The following is a 15493-nucleotide window of genomic DNA, read 5'->3' as shown; positions in this document are numbered from 1 at the left end:
CACAAAGGATCTAAATTAACCAGATTGTACAAGAACATAATCTCAGATTTCAGGTGACTTTGTAACTACCTCGTGTTTCACTCTATGTGATCTGAACCCCTTGCTTGTATTGCAGCCTGGAGCAAGCTTTGCTCCATTTCTCACTAGTTTACAATGTTTAGAATTTAGAGAAAAAACTCTACTGGGATGAAAGATTTTTCACATGTGCCTTGGGCTACAACTGAACAAAACATGAGAAATGCATCAGTCGAACAACAAGCATCATCACTGTTGGCTCAATTCACATGGAGTAACCTGGCGAATTTAAATTTGAATTCTAATTAATTGTGACAGAATTTCATCCCGCAGTCTGTCTGAATTACATCTGATTCTAGGCTAGAACAGCACAGGATTTTTTAAAATGTTCTAACACATTGCATTGTTTATTCCACAGGATTACTAAAGGGCAAACTGACTAATCTACTACCATTTGGACCAAAAATGGGTGCCAAAATTGTACCTGAGTACCAGTAATATTATTTTTTCTTATTCCCTTTCTTAAATTACTGGTACTCGGGTACAATTTTGGCACCCGTTTTTGGTCCAAATTCGAGTACGTCTACTCAACTCATAATATTGTAGAGGGACCTGCCACTATTGCCTCATCCTCCTTACTCCCTTTCTGTTGCATCCACCAATTGTTTTTCCACGCAATTTTCTGTTTCTCATCATATCCCTTTTTTTTACCATCTTTTTCTTAACTTTCTGTTCAAAACAAGTTAAATCCAGGATTTGCTGAGTGAAAGGAATCTTAAAAGGAATGCTGGGATCTCAGTTTGTGTGAAAGTGTGTGATTAAAGTGTGAGTTTTCCTGACTGTGGATGTTTAAGAAGTTACAGTATTCCTTTTGTCTGAAAGTCTGTCCTTAAAAAAAATGTCTGTTGTGTTTTAGCTCCACCCACTCTTTTGTACAGAGAGCTAAAAGCTGTTTAACCCTTTGAAGACTTGTCTTGAAGGATGGACAAGCGTGTGTTGTTTTAAGTTTGTTAATTGTTTTACAAAAGAGAAGCTTCAGCCTTGAAGTCAGTTGCCAATGTGCCTGGAAGAAAATGAATTTGAATGTTTACAAGGCATGGGGAATTGTTTCTTTGTTAATGTGGCTATGGTTTCTTTCTTTTCCAAGCGATACTGGTTAGTTTAAAAAAAATTGATCTGGATTGAATTGGAGTTATTGAGGTTAATTAACCTATTAAAACCAGACTTTTATTGTGGCCACGGTGAAATTCTGGTTGGTATAAATTTGTGTAGACCGCATTGAATAAGATATTTAATGGTCTGAAACCAGACTTTAAAATATTTACAGTCTTGGATACAGAACGGGTTCTGGTCCATACCATTGGCAGAGGAATCACAAGGGAAATTCGCCTTTACGGTCAGGGATAGACAGTATACATGGACCAGGGTCCCGCAGGGGTTCCACAATAGTCCAAATATATTCCACCGTGTGCTGAGTCAAGCCTTAGACGAGTTAGACCTATCAAAGTACCAGAGGGCCCTACTCCAAAGGACACATGGGAGCATTACTAGCCAACCTCCAGCCACTTAAGAAAGCTGACTTTAAATTGAACCCAAAAAGGCACAGGTTGGACTGTCCAAAGTAAAGTATCTAGGACACGAAATTAGCCAGGGGTATAAGGCACTCCCGCAGGAACAAAAGGCAGCCATAAAAGTCATGCCAAGGCCAGTGACCGTCTGGGGAGTGAGGAAAGTGTTGGGACTATTTAACGACTGCAGGAATTTTATATCAGACTTTGCAGGGAAAGCAGAGCCGATTTAACGGTTAGTTAAAGGGGGGAGACCCGCCACTGATAAGATAGAATGGGAGACGGAGCAGGAGGAAGCATATAGGGCCCTTAAACAGGAATTAATAACAGCCCCTGCCCTAGGATTATCAGATCCCACTCGACCCTTCCACCTATATTGTGATTTAGATCATGAGAGTTACTCAGCAGTAGTAATGCAAGACCATGGGGGGAAACAGTGACCCATAGCATACTACTCCACTAAGAAGGATCCAGTGGCAAGAGTTATGCCCCGATCGGTAGAATTGCTCAACACTGGAAAACTGAGAACTATATCAGATAGCTGGAAAGCAAAGTGGGAAGCAATCCTCCTACCAAGAGATGGATCAGTATTAATACAAAAACATACTGGAATAAACCCAGCATCCGGAATATTAACAGAAGGGGATGAGCATAGTTGCCAAGTAAAAATAGAGGAAGTAGTAAGTAGTGGGGTAAAAGAGAACCCCCTCGAGAACCCGGATGAAGTATTATACGTAGATGGATCCTGAAAGTATATCAACAGAGAACCAGAACAGGGTGGGCAGTTGTAAATCAGGAGGGAAAGACCCTATTGAAAGGAGCCCTATATGGAGATAAGTTAGCACAGGTAGCGGAACTAGTGGCCCTAATAAAAGCTTTGGAAATGGCAAAGAACAAACGGGTAAATGTCTACACGGATAGCCGATATGCCTTTGGAGTGGTGCATGATTATATGACACTATGAGCCCGGAGGGCTTATCTGACCTCCACTGGAGAGGTTGTAAAACATGGAAAACTAATAGAAAGGTTAGTTAAGGCTGCATGGGCACCCTTAGAGGCAGCGGTAATTAAAATAAAGGCCCACACAAAGATAGACGACATGAACTCACAAGAACCCCAAGACCAGGCCCCCATAGGGAATAGGTATGCGGACTTAGCCGCAAAATTAGCTGTGGAAGAAATGCAACCAGAGACTGCGTTTAAAAATGAAATAAATATGGTCAAGATGGTCAGTGGGGTACAGGAAGTGAATATAATGGAAGTACAAGAAAATACTAGTAAAGAGGAAAAGGAGAAATGGAGACAAGCTGCTGCGCAATTACAAGATGGAATTTGGAAATGGGGCCCACATAACCAGGTGGTGGCACCGGAATGTTGCAGGCAACAACTGATGGCGCTATACCATGGTGTAACACATACCGGCAGAAGTAACATGTTACACCTACTGACACAGTACTGGTGGTGGCCGAAGATGGGTCGAGAAGTGGCAAGGTATTGCCACCACTGTATAATATGCGCTCAAAATAATGTAGGACAGAGATGTAGAGTTAGAGTAGCACACCAACCCAGGCCCCAAGGACCCTGGGAAAACTTACAAATTGACTTTACCGGCCCCTTAGCGCAGGACCGGGGGAAGAAATATTGCCTGGTAATAATTGACCAATTTACCAGGTGGGTGGAAGCCTTTGCCACCCGAGATTGCTCTGCAAAAACAGTTACAATATGGGCTACCGAGGTTATACCCCATTGGGGAGTGCCTCTGCAAATTGACTCAGACAACGGCACCCACTTTACCGGTAAAATAATGAGAGAAACTTGTAAGCTGTTACACGTAACACAAAAATACCACATACCATTATCACCCCCAGAGCTTGGGGTTGGTAGAAAGAATGAATAGGACACTGAAAAACATGCTGACAAAAGCCATCCAAGAAACAGGGAAGGGATGGTCGGAATTACTACCCAGCATATTAATGTGGCTGCGAGCCACCCGAGGCCGTACGACCAGACTGACCCCTTATGAATTAATGACAGGACGAGCTATGAGACTGCCAGAGGATCTGGCTGGAGGGGTGGGAGAACCAGGACCAGTACAAGATAGATTAAGACGATACTTAGTACAACTAAACCGAGAGGTACAAGCACTAAACAAAGAAGTAAGGAACCAGCAACAGATTAAAGATCTAGAAAGACAAAATGCTGGACTTAAACCAGATGAGTTGCCCAAAATAGGCCAGCAGGTAATGACGCAAGTTAGTGGAAGGGAATGGAACCCCGTTGGATGGGGCCATATACTGTATTAATGACAAGTGATACATGTGTTTGTCTACAGGGACCGACGGGCATGTGATGGAAGCATTGGACCCAGGTGAAACCATTTAACACTAAATATCCCCATTCTACCCTCTCCTCTAGGGAAAAGAGCTCGAAAAACGACAGACTAAGATAACCGTACCATGAAGTTTCTATGGATAACATTAACCATAACCGTATGGCAGATGGCCATGGGCTGGGGACCAGTTGGGGGCATAGATAGCATGTGATGTTGTGGACGGCCAGAAGGAAAGGAGTGCGTAACAATATGGGGAAACGAAGGAGAAACGAGGTGTTATACCTTGGGGCAGATGGGGAACAGGCCACAGGCCAGGCTTAAAAGGGACGCGATAAACAGAGGGCGCATTGAATCCAAACCCGGTATGATTATAGAAGGGAATTACATAACTAATAGCACCCAGCTTATAGGGGGAAACCCCTACTATGGCTAATTCCCGGTGCCCAATCAAGAGGTCCCATATACAAAATGGGTTAAATGTGGTGAGGTTATAACAATGAATACGATCCATACATTCTCAGATAAGCAGGTATGCATCACATGTCCAACCTCATACTCAACCCTCCTGAGTGTGGAAACATCGAGAAATGGCACAACCTGGATGACAGAACCTGGAACTCGGGTATTGAGTGAAGGGCAGTGATCTTGAAAGAATAACTAAATATGGATGTGCCAAGTCAATAACCGCGGATTATACCAACTATAACATACCAACGGTCGAATGTACAGAAACCCTATTAAAGGTCCAATGGGGAGGACCGCTCAACCCGTTACCATGACTCCCAATACAGAGAAAGAAGAAACGAGCGAACCAACGATGTTACAATGCCCAGTTATGACACCTGGGCCTATGAATGGGCTAATATTATTTACCGAGGGAGAACAATTGTATGATAACGTGAGACACAAAATTGTACCGGTACTAATGAACTTAACCATGCTACAATGGCCAGGATATTGTGAAAGGTTTACTAAAACTAGAGAGTTGTATGCACATATGATAAGGAATGTAATTAACCAAGCTGCTGATGCAACAGGGGCTGCTTGTTTCAGGGGACATGCTGCATTCCACCAAAGGATTAAGAGGAGCTTAGGAACTGATCTACTCACGGGAGTAAACACAGGGACATCATTCATTAATGCCCTAGATATACAAGGAGTTCAAAGTAGTGTGGAACGATTACAAAGGGTAATACAACAGATTTTAGAGAAAGAAACTGGTTTAGTTCGACAGGGATCAGAGTTGGGAGGACAAACGATAAAGAAATTATTCAAGGGAATCAAAGTTATAGAAGACCATGCAAGTACTATCAACAAACTAAACCATAGAGATGAGGAACAGGCAAAAGACGGGGTAGGGAGAGGATTGTGTCATGCTTATGGCCAATGGATCACCGGACAGTTAAAACACAATCTGGCACAGATACAACGAGGCGAGGTACCAGACTGGATTAACAGCACACAGCTCTATGGCCTGAGCCAGAATCCAGGCCCTCTGAGTGCTTGTACCCTCAAGGGGATGACCAGAGTATATCCAGTGATACAAAAATGCAAAGCAGAAGTGACAGCAATGATAGGCATGGTACTCCTGATACCAGTGGCGAGACTAGACACGACTCCATACCCACAGTACCAGGTAACAAACATAGGCATAGTGAGGGGTGAGACATACCTCTGATACTATCCAATTGATACCTATGCCATCAGGAAGAATGGTACTAGGAGAGGAGTCTCCCTAAATGGGTGCCACGGGAAAGATACGCTTACAATATGCCCACATCCGGTAGAAGGCCCTAAGAATGAGTGCGGCTATAAGAAGACAGAGGAGTGTGTGTTGGAATTATCACAATTGTCACCATCACACCTGCTCGGCATATAGAGGCGAAGGGGAGTATTGTATAGCCACCACAGAGATTGAGTACCAATATAGTAACTTTGTATGTGTAATCACAATGCCTAGCTTCTGCTTTACGCCAAAGATCCCTGTGACAATTGGACACACCAGATTGGTGTATGTATACTCAAGGGAGGAAATGAAACTAAATGTGCCAGTTTAAGGGACGAATTGGTCAATTATGAAGATCCGGTGGGGGCTCCAATACCCCGCCTGCAAAAGGATCTGCAAGAAATGAAAGAGGGCTTAAGTAAACTGGTGAAACAATACGTAGTGTTGCAAAGGAACCTCGGGGAACTAGAAAGGGACATAGAAATAGAACTACAGGAAGTCCCATGGTATAAGAAGCTGTGGGATTGGGGGATGAATGTCAACATCCACCCATGGATCCGCATTACTTCTCACATACTATTTATAGTACAATTGGTTTTGGCAATAGGAATGGGAATAGCAGCATGCACTGCCTGTAGAAAACATAGAAAAGAAAGAAGAAAATGGAAGCAATGTACATGACAGTGATAAAGTAGTAATGCATGCTGTCCAATGGTAATTGTTGCAGAAACCTCCTGGGCAGATCCCCATCGAGCAGACGGAATATTACTACGAACAAGAGAAGGCTTGGGAGAAAGACTTGCTTAACGGATGTATAGTACTAACAGTATTAATGATTATAACCTATGTAACTGGGTGGATAATATGTTGATGGAAAAGATGTAGGGGGCATAGAAATCAGGACAATATGATTATATAAACTAGGTGACCCAATGGGTTGGATTTGATCACCAGCCTGGCAGGACACCATAATAGGAAAAAATAATCGGGTTGGTCAATGATTAAAAGGGATTAATCAGGACCAAAAGGGGGGACTGAAAGGGTTAAAAAGGGCTAAAATGAAGGGATTAAGGAACAGAGCATATAGCCAACCATATAAGGAATGGTTATGAACATGTCCAGAAGGGAAGCCTGGTGTAACGTGGCCAAAGTGCACAAACCGTGAATCACTAACTGAGGAATGTATTGAGAGATAACGTATGGGGTCACAAGACCAATGCACAAAGGTCACAAGAATTTGCACCCGAAGCCAACTGTACGATGTAAGAAATGTATACATATAATGCACCTAATTGCGAAACAGTAACCACGACTCAGAACAAAATCTGTATATAAGGCAGGAGATTTTCAGCGATCGGAGAGCATTCGTCCCCGGATGAGTGTCTCCCGTCGACTTGTAATAAAGTTGCTTTACTGAACGAACCTCCGGACTCTGAGCGATTGATTGGGAATAAGGCGGACGTCGACCCTTTACAGGAAACTTTCTTTTATCCGGCACGGACGGGACCGACGTGGTGCCGGTTCATCAAAAATTCCGGATAACCGAACGCTATAGTAAAAGATAGGGAGAGCGGACAGCTCCGTATAAAGCAACAAACCCTGTTGCTTAGCAACAACTGTAGAACAATGAACACAAGTTTCAAGCGTCTCTGTAGCTTAGCAACAGCTGCAGCCACACCATTGCACAGCACAGATGGAAGAAGGCAAATAAATATGAAGTAAAACCTACTCCTGAATTTTGCCAGTTAACCGAGATTTCCGGTTATTTAGGTGCTGGTAAATCGAAAGTTTCCTGTATATCAGAGGGTCCGTCTCAGGGAGAAGAAGCTCTCCTGGTTTACCCTTACAGCTGGTGTTTGTGTGTCAGAGAGAGAGAAAGCTGGTGTTTGTGTGTGAGAGAGAGAGATCTGGTGTGTGTGTGTGTGTGAGAGAGAGAGAGCGAGAGAGAGATCTGGTGTGTGTGTCGGTTTACTCTTACACGGTCCCGCTGCCGGTTTAATCTGCTCTGCATTAACTATTTTCTCTTAACTGGGCTTATTAAGCCCGTCGTGCGCGTTGCCCGGTCCAATCAGTGGGTTCGGGTCTGCTGGTGTCTTCCATTCAGCTGCATTAAGGGGCCCATGCAACCTTGTGGTTTTTCCTTCATTTTGTGATGCTTTTCAGTGCAGCATATAGAGAGATGAGTGGTTCAAGATCAAAGGCCTCTCCAAGATTTGATGATGACTCCCTCCATGCTCTTGTGGAGGGAGAGAGAGGGCGCAAAGAGGTTCCGTTCCCCTCAAATGGATGGGGGAAGCCTCCTCAGCAAACCAAGGCAGCAGCCTGGCTGCAAATTGCTGAGGGAGTGAATGCCAGGTCATTGTGCTCACGCACCTCGATTCAGTGCCGCAAAAGATTCAATGATCTGCTACGCTCAGCAAAAGTGAGTATAACATCACACTTACCTTCAATCTGCTCCCCATCTCCAGCACTCTGCATTGTCAACCTACTCCTGCACATCCCAACCAACCCTTACATCCCTTGCACCCTTAACCATCCCTCTCTCTCCATGTACAGAATCACTCCACCATTCTACTATGCATCCCTCACACTCGCTATCACTGCTAAGCAATGGCAACAACTAACAACGCACGGGGGGGGGGGGGGGCGGACCTTGGTATTGGCACCTCACTCCATCTTTGTCTCCCTCTAAGCATCTATGCTATGGATTCTCTGCACTCCAACATTCTCGCTCAATCTCCACTTGTGTCCCTCACTGCAGGAAAAGAGAGCCCACAATAAGAGGGAGAGGGGGAGGACAGGAAGAGGGCCACCTTCCTTGGCGCACTTGACCACTGCTGAGGAGGCTGCTACCGACATCGTCGGAGGTGCTGAGGAGCTGGAAGTGGGGGACGGAGAGACGGGCGCAGTAGAGCAAGCTAGCGACAAAATAGATTTGCAACCCTCTCATTTAGATTGCATGAGTGACTAATATGGCATCTGATGTTCATAGAGATTGAGTTCTGATCATCTGCACAATGGGATGTGTCTGCTACTTTAATATCACATGTCTAACTCATGCCTTTACTCCCCCACAGGACCATCAAGAGCCCCCCTCCCCAATGTCCAGGAGGAAGAGCCAGGAGACTCCTCAGAGGAAGCTGCAACCTCTGAGGGTGCAACGTCAGCAGAATTGAGTGCACCCAGCACCAGCGCAGAGACGCACACCTCAGTGGGTCATTCGCGAGGTAGATTAGTGTTGTTACCTGGTGTATCACAGCTCACAAGTGAGCATCAGCAGATGGTGGAGACAGGGACAACAGTGGAGTCCTCGTCGGAGGGCGCGGGACACTCCTGACTCTTCTCAGCTGCATGTGGACGCTGCGCCTCTGGGGCCATCCAGAAAGAGAGTGGTGCTGGAACTTTAGGAACAAGTACAGGAGTCTCTGACAGGGTTTGCAACCACAGTAACTGCGAGTGTGCAGAGAATGGAGGAGTCCATGTCAAACATGAGCAATGCGGTGGTGCACACAATGGCGAATGTAGGTGCCGCCTTGGAAAGGATGGCAACCTCCATGGAGGACATAAATCGCCAGACTCAAGAGAACATGGTAACACTTCTAAATAGGTGGTCTGCTATGGAGGATAGATGGGCATCTATTAAGGAAAGGAACCAGAGGTACATGGGCGTCCCCGTTATGAGGACTGTCAGTACAGAGACGGGTCCTCACGGCCCCACTGATGTGCAGCAAGGTGCTCTCCAGCTACTTGCTAGCAGTGATGTGCGGGTGACCCGTGAGAGGAATGTTGGCGGTCGACAACAAGGAAGTGTCTCAACGCTCACACTTCCATGCCACTGCGGAGCCCTCGGTCAGAGACCCCAATTCCTCACCCAACTCAGATGGCCGTCTCAGCCCCTGCACAGCCGCAGGAGGAGCAGACTGTTGCCAAGCCCTCCCAGGCTCCCAAACCCAGAGGACGCCCACCAAAGGCGTCGAAGCAGGCGCAGCATGGAAGTGAGCAAGGTGCCTCAACATCTGCTGAAGCCACAGGGGAAGCACCACGTAGAAGCACGCGTAAGAGAAAGTTAACACACAATCACAAGGGTAGTCACTTGGGTGTTTTGATATAAAACAAAGTGAAGATTTTCAACGTTATTTCAATTGTAATAAAGGATGCAATGGCAAAGATTCAAAAAGAGTTGGCCTATGTGTGCTCAGAAATGGAAGTGTCACAGTGATGGGTCAGGGTGCCTTTCATCTGCAATGATGATGCGGAGAGTGATAGGATCCCACAGTTTATTGTACAGATGCTGCATGGTGTGTTAAGAAGGTCAGCCAGACACTCATTTCCATGTGCCAGCCACATGTGTTTGCTGTGTAAACGTACGCGAATCTGGCATGGATTAATGCACATCTTGCCTCACGGCCAGCAATGTGCTCGCGTGCTGGTGGGACTGGCACATGCGCCTCTGCAAGGTCTTCCTCATCTGCTGTGCGCTAAGCCACTTGTTCCACTGGCAGCAGTATGCCATGCTGCTGTGCGCTGTTGTGCAGTGCACAGCAGACCACGATGATTCTGAAGACCCTGGCTGGTGAGTACTGTAGGGCTCCACCAGATCGGTCGAGGCATCCGAGTCGCATTTTGAACAAGCCGATGGTTTGCTCTGATGCTTCAGGTGGAAATGTGGCTCACATTGTAGTGCTCCTCAGCTTCATTTGATGGCCTCCTCATCAGTGTCATTAGCCACGTCTTCAGGGGATAGCCCTTGTCTCCAAGTAGCCATCCGGAACGTTGGGTTGGCGGATTGAACAGCTGAGGCACAGCAGACTGCCGCAGGATGAACGAATCATGGCAACTGCCAGGGAACTTGGCGCAAACATGTATAATGTTCTTCCTGCGGTTACACACCAGCTGGACGTTAAGGGAGTGGAAGCCCTTGCGGTTGACAAATACAGCTAGGTTATGATGGGGTACCCCAATGGCCACATGTGTGCAGTCTAAGACGCCCTGCACCCTTGGGAAGCCTGCCATATTTGCAAAGCCAACCGCACGCGTGTTTACACTTGCTTCATCCGTGGAGAAGTGGATGTAATTGTGCGCCTTTGCAAAGAGGGCATCGGTGACCTGCATGATGCAAGTGTGTGCAGCCGACTGGAAGATGCCGCTGATGTCTGCTGCCGATCCCTGGAAGGACCCTGAAGCAAAGAAGTTGAGTGCAGTAGTAATTTTGACAGCCACGGGTAAGGAGTGTCCACCCGCCCCTCTGGGCTCCAGGTGTTGGTGCAGCATTTTGCAGATGTATGTGACTACCTCTCGCGGAAGTCTCAGCCTCCTTTGGCACTGCTGCTCACTCATAAGAACATAAGAAATAGGAGCAGGAGTAGGCCATGTGGCCCCTTGAGCCTGCTCCACCATTCAATAAGATCATGGCTGATCTGATCTTGGTCTCAACTCCACTTTCCCGCCCGCTCCCCATAACCCTTGACTCCCCTATATTTCAAATATATGTCTATCTCCGCCTTGAATATATTCAATGACTCCACCTCCACAGCTCCCTTGGGTAGAGAATGCCAAAGATTCACGACTCTCTGAGAAACGAAATTCCTCCTCATCTCAGTTTTAAATGGGCGACCCCTTATTCTGAAACTATGCCCCCTAGTTCTAGATTTCCCCACCATCAAGTCCAGGGAATTTTGGTAGATTACAACCAACGCATCCACTATCTCTGCAGCCACTTCTTTTAAGACCCTAGGATGCAGGCCATCAGGTCCAGGGGACTGGTCAGCCTTCAGTCCCATTATTTTGCCCAGTGCTTTTTCTCTTGTGATAGTGATTGTTGAGGAAGCTCATCCTCGCCCTGTAAACCCTCTGTTGGGGGTATCTCCTGCGGCGCGGAGCAGCCCTGCGTTGACGCCCTCTGCCCTGTGCAGCATGAGGTGGCTGAGGAGAAGGTTGCCGCTCCTGTTGTGCCTGGTTCTGCTGCTGCCGCGCCTGGTCTTCCTCCAATTCTGAGGACCAGGATGAGAGGGTATAAATGGTTCCCATTCCGCTGGTATATATATATATATATATATATCTCAGTTGAGGAATAGATGCCATAAGTGCTCAGTCAATGTGGGGAGAGGGCTTTCCAAGGAGGTCACAGTGCATATGGATCGCAGCTTAAACACTTACAAGCTCAATAGACCTGCAAAATGTGTTCCAAAACCTCAAAACACAAAGTTCTGGCATCTGAAAGTCAGCCATATTACAGGTCCGCTTTTGTGCTGCAGGTGCAGTTGTCAAGAATTCAGGTAGTGGCTGAACCCGGCACAATCAGCTGGCGTGTTTGTCGCACAAGGTGCAATACACTGAAAATGTAGTAAAATGGGAAGAGCCTGTAAAAATGGGATTATGTAGGCAGTTAACAAGCTGTTAACTGCCTTAAGTGCCTCTCCCGCCGTTTGATGTCGGGTCTGATCAGGACTCGCAGACCCGACACTTTGCAAAGTTGCGTGGAGGCAGGATGGCGGCGTGTTCACAACCCACCGTCAATCATTTAGATTTTCACTACTGACCCGCCTCCAACCCGCCCTTTGAGCGCCGGCAAAATCGCGGCCTAAGTTGCTGCTCAAAAGCCTGCAAAAAGTCTGTGGACAGCTGTAAGCATAATTAACGGCGAGTGTGTTCCTTTGCCGGTGACTGCAAAATATTGGCCTGGAATTCCCTGTGCATTTGCACTGGGAGTCACACACAATTGGGGCGTAAACCAAATAAGCAGCCTAAAAGATTGCGGTATTTTGGGCGTAAGGGAGTGCCTAATAGACTTGTATAATTGTTTATAACTCATCACTGGGTATATTCTCCTCTAGTTGCACCAACATTTCTGCACATTACTGACAGAAGGTGAAGTATGTGGACAAAAATCAGAAAATCACACACCCATCACTCAATGGCATGCAATGTTAATACAGGTCGTCAAACATTATTCTAGCTCTCGACCTGAAACGTTAACTCTGTTTCTCTCTCCACGGATGCTGCCTGGCCTGCTGAGTTTTTCCAGCGTTTTCTGTTGTTATTTCATCATTCTAGCTCTGCTGCTTTTTTTCCAATTAGTCATTTATTCAATTAGTCATTGTATTTTTCTTGGAGGGAATCTATCAAGGCATTTTAAAAACCAAAGTTACAAAGGATTATAAATATCTTTGTTTTCATCTTTTGATTTATAAAAAATAATTGGTTTAATTAGTGAATGTTGATGGCATCATGAACAAAGCAGGCTGGTAGGAGTTAGTGTGAGAGTGATGAGTTATGGTACAAGGGCATTGCTGAGCTATTTTACTTAGTAACTGAATCTCCAATGCTGTTAATTCAGATTCCTCATACTGTTTCATTTCTCCTTTAAACTAATCTTCCCAATTACATTACACACCATTTAAGCAAAAATATGTCGAAATTAATGAACTGTTTGATCTGTGAAACAAGCACCAAAACCAACAGGCCAGATTTTGTTGGAGCAGGTTTTTCGTGCACATTTAGGTTTAAAAAAATTCCCATAAAGTTGCCGCAGGTGCGAGGTGATAACAGCTCAGCAAGAACAACACTGTATCTGGAACCTTGGTGAACAATGGGACAAACACTGGGGGGAATTTTAACCTAAAAAAAACAGGTGGGTTGGGGGCGTGTGGGAAGTTAAAAAGTGTTAAAAATCTGAATCCCAACCTGAACCCGCCCACTTCTGGTTTTAACGGAGGTGAGACGGAGAGGTGAGGCAGGCAGCCAATCTGCTGACAGGAGGCAGGCCGTCTATTTAAATATTATAATGAGGCTTGAAGCCTCTGCTTTAACCTCCATTTTGAATTTAACTTTAGCTGGTTAGGTTTTGCATGCCTCATGAAACCCGCCAGCTAATGCAAGGCGAGGACTGCTGGATCCAGGAGGTAAGTGCCTTTACACTTAACTCCTGAATCCAGAGTCCCTACATAACCTACCCCCCGTGATCGGAGACGCCCTCCACGAGACCTCCGATCCCACCACAAGGCCCCCTCCCCGGCCTCCAATCTCCACCACCAGCCACTGATCCCCCCACAAGGCCTCCCTCACCCATTCCCCCCAAACCCCCTCCCATCCCCAGGCCTCCGATCCCCCAATGAGGCCTCCCGCCTGCCACTCTGTGCCTTCCACCCCATGCAAGTCCCGGCACGCGATATCTGCGTCTCCTCTCCCCCCCACCCCTGTACTCCTCCAGACCCGTGATCTCTACCTCCCCTACTCCTCCTGGCCTGCGATCGCTTCCGAACCCCCCCCCCCAGCCCCTGATCATCTTGCGAACTCCTCCACCCCGCTCCTCCGGTCGCCCCCCACAGCCCCCACGCCAGCCTCTCAATCTGGCTGGCTGCGGGTGGGAAACAGAGGCTTCCCATGCAAATCAGGCCCTGCTGTTAAATTCGGCAGGGCCTGCGGGAAACCCGTTCTCCTGGGTTTTCCGACCGTCTCAGAGCCCCCCAGCTCCCAACCCGTCTTCCCCATTAAAATTCAGCCCTGAATCTCCTTAAACAATCAGATTTAATGATTGAGAAATGAACAGCGCCAGGATTGAGAAGGAGGGTGAATTAGAGTGGGTGAATTCAATATCAAATCAGGTACAGAAAGAGAAATAAAAGGGATAGATTGGATTGAGAGGAAAAAAAGAAAAAAAATTAAATTTAAAAATGACATTTTAAAAATCTCCTAAAACAATTCACAACCTGAAGGAATGAAATTCCACTTACAATTGTTCACTTTCTGGGGAAGAGGGGTACATTGGCAATCATTAACAATTATCTCGCCGTTAAAATGGTACTGATGGTCAAATGCTGAGAATTACTAGACTAGACTTAACTTTCTGTGGAGAGTTTAATGGGCAATTATTGTGCAACTGCAGCAACTTCATGAAATCACAAGGAGGTTACGGGCGAGATGCCGTTTTCGCGAAGCCAAAAGTGGAACGGCGCAAATCAGCCAGCAACTTGTGGTGTTTCACAATTCACGGGGTATCTACCCCACTACAAGCTGCTGTCCAATTTGTGCAAAATTTTCTCAGCAAAATCTGGCACAACATTTTTTGACCCCTGTTTCTGGTTCGATCACTGAAGAAATTAAGGTCATAAAACAGACATGATCCGTTTGAAAACTAAGCACCAGAAGGTTCAATCAATAACATAAAAGAAAAGAAAACGTGATTTGTTAAGAATCATAGAATGATACAGCACAGGAGGCTATTCAGCCCATCCTGCCTGTGCCAACACTTTTGAAAGAGCTATTCAATTAGTCCCACTCCCCTGCTCTTTCTCCATAGCCCTGCAAATTTTTCCTTTTCAAGTGTTTATCCAATTCCCTTTTGATTGTTATTATTATTGAATCGGCTTCCACCACCAAAAGCATTTAATTAAACTCAGGGTCCCTCCCTACTCTGCCACCTGAAGTGCAGTGAAGTAGACTCTTTGCTGCCTATAGTCATTAACATTGACCCCATCCCAAATTGGGAGGATGTGGTCATTTCCACAGTTGGAGCGAGAAGGCCAAGCCTATGCGTGGACATCAGATGTGCCAGAAAAATTTGGAGAGGAACCTAGCCACTCTAATAGGGGGGCCCTAAGGCCCAGGAAGGGTTGAAGAAATAAGGTAAGGAAATTTTCTTCTACTCTCAAAGGGGCAAACCAACGTGTTTTTAAAAAGGTAACTGATTTGCTCTGGGATTGATGACCTTTCTCTAGGGTTGTCCAGGCCTGCAGCAGAATTTAGGCCAGTTCTCAGCTAGCACAGGTTCCACGTAGTGTGGGGAGAGTGTGAGGGGCTGGAGAGCCCAGGAACTCACACCGACATGGCCCCAAAGCACTCCCAGAACAAGGA

General features: G+C 46.2%; 1 protein-coding gene across 1 annotated transcript in view; it reads right to left on the bottom strand.

Annotated features, from left to right (window-relative positions):
- Positions 1 to 15493, bottom strand: part of LOC147111111 (transketolase-like) — a 70613-nt gene that overhangs the window by 21993 nt on the left and 33127 nt on the right. The window lies entirely within an intron of this gene.

The sequence above is a fragment of the Somniosus microcephalus genome, chromosome 11 (assembly GCF_052327205.1).
Source record: "Somniosus microcephalus isolate GS21.2 chromosome 11, FLI_Smic_1.0, whole genome shotgun sequence".
NCBI classification, from domain to species: Eukaryota; Metazoa; Chordata; class Chondrichthyes; order Squaliformes; family Somniosidae; genus Somniosus; species Somniosus microcephalus.
Note: the sequence above shows the minus strand (reverse complement) of the source record. Positions and strands in the feature narration are given on the sequence as shown.